The sequence below is a fragment of the Saimiri boliviensis genome, chromosome 12 (assembly GCF_048565385.1).
Source record: "Saimiri boliviensis isolate mSaiBol1 chromosome 12, mSaiBol1.pri, whole genome shotgun sequence".
NCBI lineage: Eukaryota > Metazoa > Chordata > Mammalia > Primates > Cebidae > Saimiri > Saimiri boliviensis.
The window spans coordinates 91,119,978-91,133,348 of record NC_133460.1 but is presented as its reverse complement, the minus strand read 5'-3'; positions in this window follow the sequence as shown (position 1 = coordinate 91,133,348).

Sequence of the window (13,371 nt, the reverse complement as noted above, 5' to 3'; positions counted from 1 at the left end):
GTACTGCTGCTCTATTGAGTACTGTAGCTTTGTAGTAAGTTTTGAAATTGGGAAGAGTGACTAGTTCTTTTTCCTTTTCAAGATTGTTTTGGCTATTTTGGGTCCACTGCAGTTCCAAATGAATTTTAGGATCAGCTGGTGAGTTTCATCCAAGAATGAAGTTGGAATTTTATTAGGGATTACATTAAATTTGTAGACCAATGTTGAGCATATTACTATTTTAATACTATTAAGTCTTCTAATTTATGAAAACACTTATTTACATATTCAATTATTTCCTTTTGGCAATACTTGCAGTTTTCTTGATAAGTATGTTCCTACTTTGTTTTAATTCTATTGTACATGAAATTATCTTAAAGATTAATTGCTAATGTTTACAAATACAATTGAATTTTTTTTCTATTTTGTAAAATACTTTTTTTTACAATTGAAGTTTGAATATGCATCTTGTATTTTTTAACTTACTAAACTTGGTGACTAAAATTTTTTTGGTGGATTCCTCAGGATATTTTTATATATAAGTTTATGCCATTTGCAAATAGAGACAATTTTCTTTTTTCCTTTCTAATACGGATATCTTTTACATCCTTTTCTTGCCAAATTTCCTGACAAGATCCTCCAATGACAATGTTAATAGAAGTGTTGAGGAAGGACATTTATGCCTTGTTCCTGGAGAGATCAGGGACAAAGTTTTTGCTATTTCACCATATAGTATGAAGTTAGTTGTGTGTTTTCTTTCCATTGTTGTTGTTTGAGACAGAGTCTCGCTCTATTGCCCAGGCTGGAGTGCAGTGGTGTGATCTCAGCTCACTGCAACCTCAGCCTCCCCAGATTCAAGCAATTTTCCTGCCTCAGCCTCCTGAGTAGTTGTGACTACAGGCATACACCACTGGCTAAAAGTTGTGTGTTTTCAGAGAAAACTTTAGCATGTTCTATTTCTAATTTTTTTGAGTGCTTTTCTCATGAAAATGTGTTATATTTCATCAAATAATTTTTTGTGCCTTTTGAGATGTGTCTTTCTCCTTTATTAATAATGCAGATTTTGTCTTTTATTAATATGATGTATTATGTAGTTGACTTTCTTATGTTGACTCAACCTTGGATTCCTGAGATGAATTCTACATGGTTATGGTATATATTATTGGGTTTCTTGATTTACCTATATACCATCCATGACAGATACTTTAACCTCAGAAGCTTCTAGTAAAATTTAAATAGGAAGTCATAGAGAAAATAGTTCTGTTGCTTTCACAGAGCAGGAATATTCATGCCATCTTACTCTTTAAAACCTTCCAGTTTCTTTATTAAAAAAGTAATGTGGCCAGGCATGGAGGCTCACGCCTGTAATCCCAGCATTTTGGGAGGCTGAGACAGGTAGACCACCTAAGGTCTGGAGTTCCAGTCCAGCCCAGCCAATGTGGTGAAACCCTGTCTCTACTAAAGATACAAAATTAGCTGGGTGTGGTGGCAGGTGCCTAAAGTTCCAGTTACCTGGGAGGCTGAGGCAGGAGAATCACTGGAACCCAGGAGGCAGAAGTTACTGTGAGCCAAGATCATACTACTGCACTCCAGCCTAGGCAACAGAGTAACACGCTATCTCAAAAATAAATAAATAAGTAAATAAAGTAATGCATTTTTAAAATTTATAAATAACTGTTCTTCTCACATTGTCCTTTATTTTTTGCCTCCAGTAAAATTTAGCACTGTATGAATGAAAATGGATAGAGATAGTAAAGTACATCTTTTCCAAGCATATTACATAAGCCTGTGAACATTTCTAAGGTCATGGTCATATCCTAGCCCCCACCCTCAAACATATGCTGACATATCACATGATATGATTAGCTATTTTTTGGTATATTGGAAAAGTCATTATGATTCAGTCATGTAAGTAAATGGTAATATGAGGGAAGAGTTTACCAACACAACATATTACCATGAGTCCTCTGAATCCTAATCCATTGTCTTGAGACAGAGGATCTTCAAACAAATAATTTATAAAAGTTACGACTCAACTCTATTTGCGTATAATGGGGAAACAGATGTAAAGATCAAGTTTCAAGAGAAATATTACATACGACTGTAAGACAAAGTTAATCTGTTTCTATCTTTGACCATGAAAATCTCAAAACAGCATAGTTTCTCAAAAGCAGATCAAACCTGACCCTGAGAAATGTAGACCGGAAGGCTCGGCATGAAATTTTTTATCTTTGTCTAGCTTGAGCTAGAGAGCATGTGTACTAGGATGGAAAGAGTCCTGGTCTAAGAATAAGAGAACCATAAGTTCCATCCAATTAGATCAGTAACTATGATTTCAAATGCCCGTGGGTTTCAGTTTCTTCATAAGCAAAACAGTGGGGTTGCACAAATGACATTGGGGCCCATTTCTGACTCTAGCTTATCATAAGGCTGACAAAATTACCAAAAATCTAACTTCTGATGAAATTTTAAAAAATAATTTTGATGTTTGGATATGCTAATTTTAACTGGGAGAAGCCCCAGAAGAAACTGAACCCATTTGGGTTTACTATCTGACTCATAGTAATAGGGAGATAATTTGGCAATTTGACAAGTGAACATAATGAACATTTTAGAAAACTCCTTCTGGTCCAACCATATATGAACTCAAAAACCCACATTAAAGTATTTCCTTTGTGAGAAACTTTTCCAGATTAAAAATGTAAGAATTCCTCATGACTTTAAAGCTTCAACCGATTGGATCCAAGCTTTTCAAATACACTCTCCAAATTAAAAAAAAAAAAAACAACAAAAAAAAACTAAAACAGTACATTAAAATACTTTGCCAATATTTTCTTTTTTTTTTCTACTGAAATAATAAACATCTGAACAAAGAGACTATTTCTCGTTTTTTCTTTTACATTTCATCAAGTGACTAGTTTCAAGCTCATGTTCATGGTTTGGGTTTTGAATGTTTTATTAATTTATTACGGTGAATAATGTATCTTGTAATATCAGGTTCTTTCTGCTTTTATTCTTATAACAGCAGATTCCTGCTGTTCCATGAATTAATATTAACTGTGTTTCTGGGAATATGATGATAAAATGAAAAAATAATGATCACTGACTGATGAATTTATTGGAGGTGGTTTCACTTAGTTTCATATTGTCAGCATCTATTCTGTTAACAGTATTGGATTTCTATTTGTAATACATCAGATTTATCTTTAAAACAAATGAACACTGGAGTCTACCAATGTCATAGATGGGCTCCTGCATACTATCCTTTACACCACATTTTGCCTACGATTTATTTCTTCTCTGACATGTTTAAACAACTTTCTGAACTCCAGATGATTTGGTTCATGACTTTCTTGAGAAATAAAAGTGTTGGCCCTAGCATATAATGTATTCCTGCAACCAAAGACAGCCAGAAATGTTCTGTAATGTTCCATATCTAATTCCAGGAAAAAGCCTTTTCAGTTGTCTAGAGTGTTATATAGTCTAATAGAATTCAGTGAAGATTATTTTATGCTTATACAATATTGCTTCAGAACAAGAACAAATGGTACATCTGTATATGAAAGTTAATTTTTCAAAGGCACGCTTCATTCTAACATTAAATTTAAAATGTGCTTTGAAGACCCTTTTAAATCTGAGAAAACAACAAATCAGAAACCCTTGAGTGCATAAGGTTTATCTACGTGCTGTGCAGAAATTTTGCCCAGTTAAAGTCATGGTCCTCTAGAACCAGTCTTCCAGAAGGCAGCTCTGCAAATTTAGAGAGGATGTAAGTCAGGAGATAGCAAATATGGGAAAGTAACCAACGGTTATGCATTTTCCTCTTCACATAGAAAGACTGCTTTAGAGGAGATATTGCCTGAGGAAATCAGTCACACATTCTGGCAATTTATAATAGTAACGGCAGAAAACATCAAAAGAGTGGGGAGATTAGAGCATTGGTAAGGAGGATTTCTCTGTTTCTGCAAAGACATCCTTAGGTAGGTCTGTCATGTCATCACATTAAATGTGAAAAGCATTTAGTTAGACTTGGAATTTTTCTATCGTAAGTGCTGGAAAGAATAATACCATTTTAAACCTAAAAAAAGAGAGTAAAATTTTAATGGATTATGAGAAAAAAGTAAATACTCTGATCATCACAGGCAGAAAGTAGTAATGAAAACTAAAAGTACTTCAATATTCTGTTTTTGCACAAATAGTAAAAAATGCTAATTTGTTATGAACACTCAAAAGGAGGGACTGGCTAATTTTGTGATTCAGTTAAACATGCTGGACAGCGAGCTACTGAAATTTTCACAGTACCTCAAATCGATCACTTACACTGGGAAACCTCTAGGTGTTGATACAGTTTGGCTCTGTGTTCCAACCCAAATCTCACACTGAATTGTAATTCCCAGTGTTGGAGGAGGGACTTGGCGAGAGGTGATTGAATCATGGGGCAGACTTCCCCCCTTGCTGCTCTCATGATACAGTTCTCAGGAGATACGGTAGTTTCAAAGTGTGTATCAGTTCCGCTTCGCTCTTTCTCTCTCCCCTACTCCGCCATGGTAAGACATGCTTGCTTCTCTTTCACCTTCTGCCATGATTGTAAGTTTCCTGAGGCCCCCCAACCATGCTTCCTGTACAGCATGTGGAACTGAGTCATTCAAGCCTCTTTTCTTTGTAAATTACTTAGTCTCAGGTAGTTATTTTTCTTTTTATTTATTTTTTATTTTTTTTGAGACTGAGTTTCACTCTTGTTGCCCAGGCTGAAGTACAATGGTGCAATCTCAGCGCACCACAACCTCCACCTCCCAGGTTAAGCAATTCTCCTGCCTCTGCCTCCCAAGTCGCTGGGATTACAGGCATGTGCCACCATGCCCGGTTAATTTTGTGTTTTTAGGAAAGACAAGGTTTCTCCATGTTAGTCAGGCTGATCTCAAACTCTCGACCTCAGGTGATCCACTCACCTCATCCTCCCAAAGTACTGGGATATCAGGTATGAGCCACCCTCAGGCTCAGCCTCAGGTAGTTCTTTACAGAAATGTGAGAAAAGACTAATACGGATGTTGATCTGGACTGGACACTGACTCTGTTTATATTGTAGCATTACAAAAATTTTGATTGCTGGACAGTTACCATGCTCTGGGATAATTTAATTTCTACAGCCAATTAGAATTGTTCCACTTGCCAGAGTCCCAGAGGACAATGAACTCCATATCTTCTAGTCTCCTAATTTGTTTCATACACACTCCCATATTCCTGTCCCTGGAAAGCTTAAATATTAGCAAGAGAAGATAAGGATGCTTCTTCCTTCTCCAGTTGTAGTCATTCATATAGTCTCATTTGTTCTTCCTAATGCACATGATAATTGTCAATTTAATTTTACAAAGTTTTTTGTTCAATGTCTGCCTTTTTTCTGTATACAAGAATCTTGTTGATAGCTAACACAACATTTGTCATATAATAGATGCTCAAGGATTATATCCTGAATGAATAAGAAATCAGTTAGTATTCCTCAGTTTGTACTCATATCAGTCTCTTGTTATAAACTCAGCATTGTGACTCTTCAATGAGCAATATGCTACATGGTTCCAACCTCAAAGAACAGAAAACTTGATTGAAACATACAAAATAAATGAAATAAAATTGAGTGCTTGAATGTATGGCACTGAATGAGATCATCATCAGGAACAAATGTAAAATAAGTTTCTGGAAGCAGGCGGTGCATGCACTGAGTTTAGAAGGTCAAGATGTATTAAGAGAGGGAGTGGAGTAGAATCAAAGCATAGATAAATGCAGAGTCAAGACAATCTATGAGGCTTAGAAACACAATTGTCTTTTCTAGTTTGTAAAATTAAGCCTTCTCTTTATTTGTGAAATTAAGGGCCTTCAAAAAAGTGGTGTATTTTGCTACTTCACCAATATGACCATTACTAAAGAAACAGTCACTGATTTTGACTAAATGAGTAACTACCAGAGGCATATTTACAGATGACTTTCTAGGAGAGGGACTGAAGGAAAAGAACCTCAATCCTTGGTTCTGATGCACAGTGAACTGCTGGATTAAGGAGCACCAAATGGATAAAACTTGCAAAAGTCTTACAAAACGAGTCACATGGCAAAGTTTCACCAAATTATTTCAGTTACAGCTATTCTAATTTGCCTGTGGAAATCAATAAATACATTTCAAAAACACCCTAAAACCAATGACAATTAGAAAATGAACAAGCTTTGAGGAAAAGTTGAAAGTAACTCCTGAGGGGCACTTGGAACAGTTCAGATGACTGTCCACACCTCTACCTGTCTGACCAGAAAGGAGTGTGTCTACACTACAGCAAGTGGTACCACAAGAAGCAAGCAGAGATCCCCAAAGAGGAGGAGTATAAGCTGATGTACAGTATGCTCTTCTCTATCTGCTCATTTGTCAGGAAGATGTTTCAGGTAGACATGAAGAACAGCTTCCTGGCTTTCCATATTAGCCATTAAAAACTTCATTACTGGCTGGTGCAGCGGCTCACGCCTGTAATCCCAACACTTTGGGAGGCCGAGGTGGGTGGATTACCTGAGTTTAGGAGTTCAAGACCAGCCTGACCAACATGGTGAAAACCCATCTCTACTAAAAATGCAAAGTTTAACTGAGCATGGTGGCAGGTGCCTGTAATCCCAGCTACTCAGGAGGCTGAGGCAGCAGAATCACTTGAACCTGGGAGGCAGAGGTTGCAGCGAGCCTAGATCACCCCACTGCACTCCAGCCTGGGCAAGAAGAGCAAGACTTTGGTCTAAACAAACAAACAAACAGCACTTTAGGAGGTCAAGGCAAATGGATCACCTGAGGTCAGGTGTTCAAGACAAGCCTGACCAACATGGTGAAACCCTGTCTCTACTAGAAATACAAAAATTAGCTGGGCATGGTGGTGGGCACCTGTAATCCCAGCTACTAGGGAGGCTGAAGCAGGAGAATCACTTGAACCTGGGAGGTGGAGGTTGCAGTATGCTGAGATCACTCCACTGCACTCCAGCCTGGGCAGCAAGAGTGAAACATCATCTTGAAAACAACCAAGAAAAAATAACCCAAAACAGAACTTCATTATTATGAGACGGCCACTGGGATCAAAGTTGTCATGAATACTGACTCGGGCATGGGACCCATCAGAGATGTTCTGTACCACATCTACAGTGGTACAGAGCTAGTGGTGAAGAACCCCCTGTGCTCACTGGGCCAAGCTGTGCAAAGTGAGCTCTTTCATTCCCGACTGGACTCCTACGTTCACTCTCTGCCCTTCTTCTCTGCCTGTGCTGGCTCAAGAAACCATCTCATGTCTCAGGAGAATTCATGTCTGCCTGGAGCTCTTCCCAACTTGTGCCACATAAGGACCCCCACTGTAATTATGACCCTTTACTCCCCTATCCAAAGCAACAGCCAAAAGGCCTGCCCTGATGCTCTCCTTCTACCAGAATGAACCCCACAGGAATCCCTCCACCTCCAAACCAGGCCCTCTCTCCAGTTTTATCCCCTACTTGAAGCTGCCAGAAGCAGCACAGAATAAACTTTTTGTCACTCTTAAAAAAAAAAAAAAAGCCTAGGGAAGGTTTTGCTAAAAAGACAAGAGGAAAGAGAAAGCAGGTAAGGGTAGCAGTGCCCCTACCAATGTGATAAGGATAGAATACACTCTGTAAGAGGAAGGGCTGACTGAGTCCATTTAATTCAGCATTGTGTCCCATAGCTTAGCAGAATGCTTTACACATAGATGTTTAATAAATATTTAGTATGTATATGTATAATGATTTTTTTTACAATCTAATGCATTTTAAATCTCCATCTATATCATTAAACACTGAAAATTTGTACCATGAAAGACACAAATGAGACTAGGTCATAAAATACATTATGCCTTCTGTTTATTCCCTCTTGGATCACTTACTTTGGAGTAAGCAATTATATCTTGAGGACTTTCAAGGAGGTATCTGGAGAAGATCATATGGCAAGGAACTGAAGGCTTCTGCCAACAGCCAGTGCTCACTTGCCAGGCATGTACATGAGCCCCCTTACTTGTGGACCCTCTGGCACCAGTCAAGCCCTCAGATGGCTGAGTCTGCATGGTAGCTTGACTACAACTTCCTGAGATACTTTGAACCAGAACCGGGCTAACCCCTTCATGGATTCCTGTCCCACAGAAACTGTCAAGGTGAATGTTTACTGTATTAAGATGATGTTTTGGAGTCATTTGTTAATCCATAGTATATAAATAACATGAATGGACTATAAGAACCTCTCCCTCATACTTGGCCCTCAGGTTCAGCTTGTATTCCACTTTTCCTGATATACAAAACTTCAACTATGTTGTACTTTATTCAAATCCTGGAACCCTCCACACTCCTTGTTAACTCATACCATTTTCCATAGTGGTCATTCTAGTTTACATTCTTATCACCAGTGTAAAAGTGTTTCCTTTTCACCACATCTATGCCAACATCTATTATTTTAAATTTTTTTTATTATGGTCACCCTTGTAGGAGTAAAGTAGCATAAACCAGCTAAAAGAAATTTATAAAAACAACACAGGATATAGATGAAAAATTCTCCAGAGAAATAGACATCATAAAACAAAAACAATCACAACTTCTGGGAATGAAAGACAGATTTAGAGAAATATAAAATGTGCTACAAAATTTCAACAATAGACTAGAATAAGTAGAAAAAAGAACTTCAGAGTTTGAAGACAAGGCTTTCAAATTAATCCAACTGAACAAAAACAAAGGGAAAATGCCTCCAAACAGAACATTCTTAAAGCACAAATATCTCAGGGCCTATATAAAACAATAACACAATGAAAAACAAACAAGGTATTTAGGCAACAACTTGTATGATGACTAGAACAGTACCTTGTCAGTACAAACATTGAATATAAATTGCATAAACGCTCCACTTAAAAGATACAAAATTGGCTCATGCCTGTAATCCCAGCATCTTGGGAGGCTGATGCAGGCAGATCACCTGAGGTCAGGAGTTTGAGACAAGCATAGCCAACATGGTGAAATCCCATCTCTACTAAAAATACAAAAATTGGCCAGGCATGATAGTGGGCACCTGTAATTCCAGCTTCTTAGGAGGCTGAGGCACTAGAATCGCTTGAACTTAGGAGGTGGAGGTTGTAGTGAGCCAAGATCACACCATTGCACTCCAGCCTGGGCAACAGAGGAAGACCTCATCTCAAAAAAAAAAAAAAGTGGCAGAATGGATAAAAATCTGCCAACCAAGTATCTTTCTTGAACCAAGTATCTGCTGTGTTCGAGAACTTACCTAACATACAAGGACTCACATAAATTTAAGGTAAAGAAATGGAAAAGATATTCCACTCAAATGGAAACCAAAAGTGTATTATTCCATAGCAAAATACTAGCTATAAAGAACTGCTGCTATAAAGGACTGAGACTGGGTAATTTATGAAGAAAAAGGTTTAATTGACTCACAGTTCCAAAGGCTGTACAGGAAGCATAACTGGGAGGCCTTAGGAAACTAACAATCATGGTAGAAGGCAAAGGGGAAGCAAGGACATCTTACCATGGCAGAGCAGGAGAGACAGAGTATGAAGGAGGAGGTGCTACACATTTTCAAACAACCATGGGCATTTAAGCTAGTTCCATATTTTTGTTGCTACGAACATGAGTTTGCAAGTGTCTTTCTCACACATTGACTTCTTTTTCTCTGGGTAGATACCCAGTAGGATGGCTGGATAAAATGGTAGTTTTACTTTTACATCTTTAAGGAATCTTCATGGTGCCATCTCAGCTCACTGCAACCTTTACCTCCTGGGTTCAAGTGATTCTCCCGCCTCAGCCTCATGAGTAGCTGGAATTACAGGTGCTCACCATCATGCCTGGCTAATTTTTGTATTTTTAGTAGAGACGGGGTGTCACGGTGTTGGCTAGGCTGGTCTCATGAGAATGCTATCTTAAGACAGCACTAGATGGATGGTGCTAAACCATTAGAAACCACCCCCATGATTCAGTTACCTCCCACCAGGTCTCTGCCCTAATATTGGAAATTATAATTCAACATGAGATTTGGGTGAGGACACAGAGTCAAACCATACCAAAAAGCAAGCAGAAGTAGTTATTCTTATATAAGATAAAACATATGTTAAAGCAACCACAGGGGGAAAAAAGACAAAGAGGGACATTAGGGTGACATTATACAATAATAAAAGGATTAATCCATAGAAAAATACCACAGTCCTAAATATGTATGACCTAATACTAGAGCTCCTACATTTTAAAAACAATTACTACTAGACCTAAGAAATGAGATAGATGGTAACACAATAATAGTGGGGGATGTCAATTCCCATGGACAGCCATAGACAAGTCATCAAGCCAGAAGTCAACACAGAAACAATGGACTTAAACTATACTCTAGAACAAAAGGACTTAACAGATATTTACAGAACATTCTACCCCAAAACTGCCTATACCCTATAACAAAAGGGCTTAACAGATATTTACAGAACATTCTACCCCAGTACCTATTCTTTTCATCAGCACATGGAACATTCTCAAAGATAGACCATATGATAGGTCACAGAACAAGTCTTAGTAAAATTTAAGAAAATTGAAATTATATCAATTGTATATATAATTGTAGAAAACACAATCCTAAAATTCCTATGAAACTCACACAAAAAAGCCTGCATAGCCAAAGCAGCAAGAATAAGTAAAAAGAACAAATCTGGAGGCATCACAGTTCAAACTATATTACAAGTCTATAGCTACCAAAGCAGTGTGGTACTGGCATAAAAACAGGCACACAGACCAATGGAACAGAATAGACAACACAGAAATAAAGCCAAATACTTACAGCCAACTGATCTTTGACAAAGCAAACTAAAACAAAGTGTGGAATTGACAACCTATTCAACAAATGGTGCTGGGATAATTGGCAAGTCATATGTAGAAGAATAAAAGTGAATCCTCATCTCTCACCTTACAGAAAAAAAACAAAAAACTAAAAACAAAAAAACAAGCAAACAAAAAAACTCAGGATGGATCAAAGACATAATCTAAGACCTGAAACCTAGAATTTTAGAAGATAGCATCAGAAAAATTCTTTTAGACATTGGCTTAGACAAAGAGTTAATGTCTAAAAACTCCGCAGCAAATGAAACAAAAACAAAAATAGATAGGACCTAATCAAACTTAAAAGCTTCTACACAACAAAAGAAATAATAAGAGATAGACAACCCACAGAGTGAGAGAAAATATTCAAAAACGGTATATCCAAAAAAGTACTAACATCCAGAATCTATGAGGAATTCAAACAAATCAGCAAGAAAAAAACAAATAATCCCAACAAAAGTGGGCAATGGATATGAATAGACAATTTTCAAGATACACAAATGGCATATGAAAAAATGCTCAACATCCCTAATTAGCAGGAAAATGCAAATTAAAACCACAATGAGATATGCTTTTTTCTGCTATCTTCTTGAGTAACTTAATGATAAATATTGTGAATCTTTTATTTGGTAATTCAGAAATTTCTTCATGGTTTGGCTCCATTGCTGGGGAGCTAGTGTGATCTTTTGGAGATGTTATAGAACCCAATTTAATCATATTTCCAGAATTACTTTTCTGGTTTCTTATTTGAGTAGACTATTTCATGGAAGTCTGGAACTCAAGGCCTGCTGTTCAGATTCTTTTGTCCCACAGGGTGATGCCTTGGTGTGCTGTTCTAACTTTACCCCTAGAGATGGGGCCTTCCTGAGAGTCGGACTGCAGTGATTGTTATTTCTTTTCTGGGTCTAGCCTCCCAGCAGGGCTACCAGGCTCTGGGCAGCAAAGAGTCCTACGATGTGATCCATCTTCAGGACTCCCAGAAGCGGATACCAGTACCTGTTCTGGTGGAGGTGGTAGGGGAGTGAAGGAGCCTCTGAGAGAGTCCTTGGTTGTGGATATGTTTAGTGTGCTGGCTTTCTCAATGCTGGTTATGCTAGCAGTAACATTTTTAAGAGGTCCATGGACTCAGGATGAATGGTTAGTCAGGATGTTGAAGGCAGTGGAATTAGCTATTCTTTTTCCTTTCCTAGGAACGAGATTATTCTGTCATTAGTTGCTGTAACGGCCTGAGTTCATTGCCTTCCAGCAAGAATGTGGTGCTTTCAATAGAGCACCAGATGTGTGAGTAGTAGGGGAATCTAAATTTGCTGTAAGTTGGCCAGGGTAGGTATTCTGGTTTCTCAGGTGATGGGCAGGGGCATAAAGTTCCCAAGAGTTTATGTCTTTTGCTTTCAGTTACCAGGACAGGGAGAGAAATACTGTCAGGCTGGGGCAGGGTTAGGTGGGTCTGGGCTCAGACTCTCCTTGGGTGAGTATTACCATGGCTACCGTGGGGGATAGGGGATGGTTCTCAGGCCAATGGGAATATGTTCCAGAGGGGATTATGGCTGCCTCTGCTTTGTCATATAGTTCACCAGGGAAGTGGGGAATAGAAAGACCTCACTCAGCTCCCACATGGTTGGGGAGGCCAGTCTCACTCCTGCAGTGCTCCCTTCAGACCTTGCTCTAGGCTATAGACTTCTCTCCCCCTCCATCCCCTCCTGCTGTAACTTGTGAAATTTGTAGCAGCATGCTGCTTCTTTCAAATGATCTGTGAATTCTTTTGGTTTTCCTGTTATGCTCCTGTCATGGTTCTTGGAGCAAAAGTTCATAAAGCTCTGAGTCTCCAGACACTGTTCTGTCCATTCAAGTGGGAACTGCACACTAACCCTATCTCCTATCTGGTGACATCATATGAACAAGAAGGTAAGATTTGACCAAAAAACAAGGCAAAACAAATAATAAATGTAGGCAGATAGGAGATCCAAATATTGAAATGATCAAATACTGCTTTCAAAATATATATTACTAATATTTTTATGATATTAAATGACAAGCTAGGGAATTTAGGCATGGGTCTGGAAACTATTAAAAAATATGCAATGAGGGTTTATAAAAGTAATGATCCAAATAGTCAAGAAACACATGAAAAGTTACTTATTTTTGTTAGTAGAAGTTAAAATATTTAACAATTTACTCACCCATCCAGCTGGCAAAGCAAAGGATGAAAACTTATTTTTCTAGTAGAAGTGTAGTGAAAAAAGTAGTTTTAAATATTCTTGGCAGAATAGAAATATTACAGCATTTTAGAGAAGTAATCTGGTAATACTTCTGTTGTTTTCAAAATTACAAGTCTTGTAACCTAACATTTTCACTCCTACAAATAAATCTAATGTAAACAAATAAAAGCATTAGTATTAAAAGATATATATCAATAATCTGAAAAATGGAAATGAGTATTTTGAAAAGGGCATACTTTTAAAATGCACAAAGCAGCTAGTGTTGTATATTTAATTAAATGCTGTGAGACTTAATTGA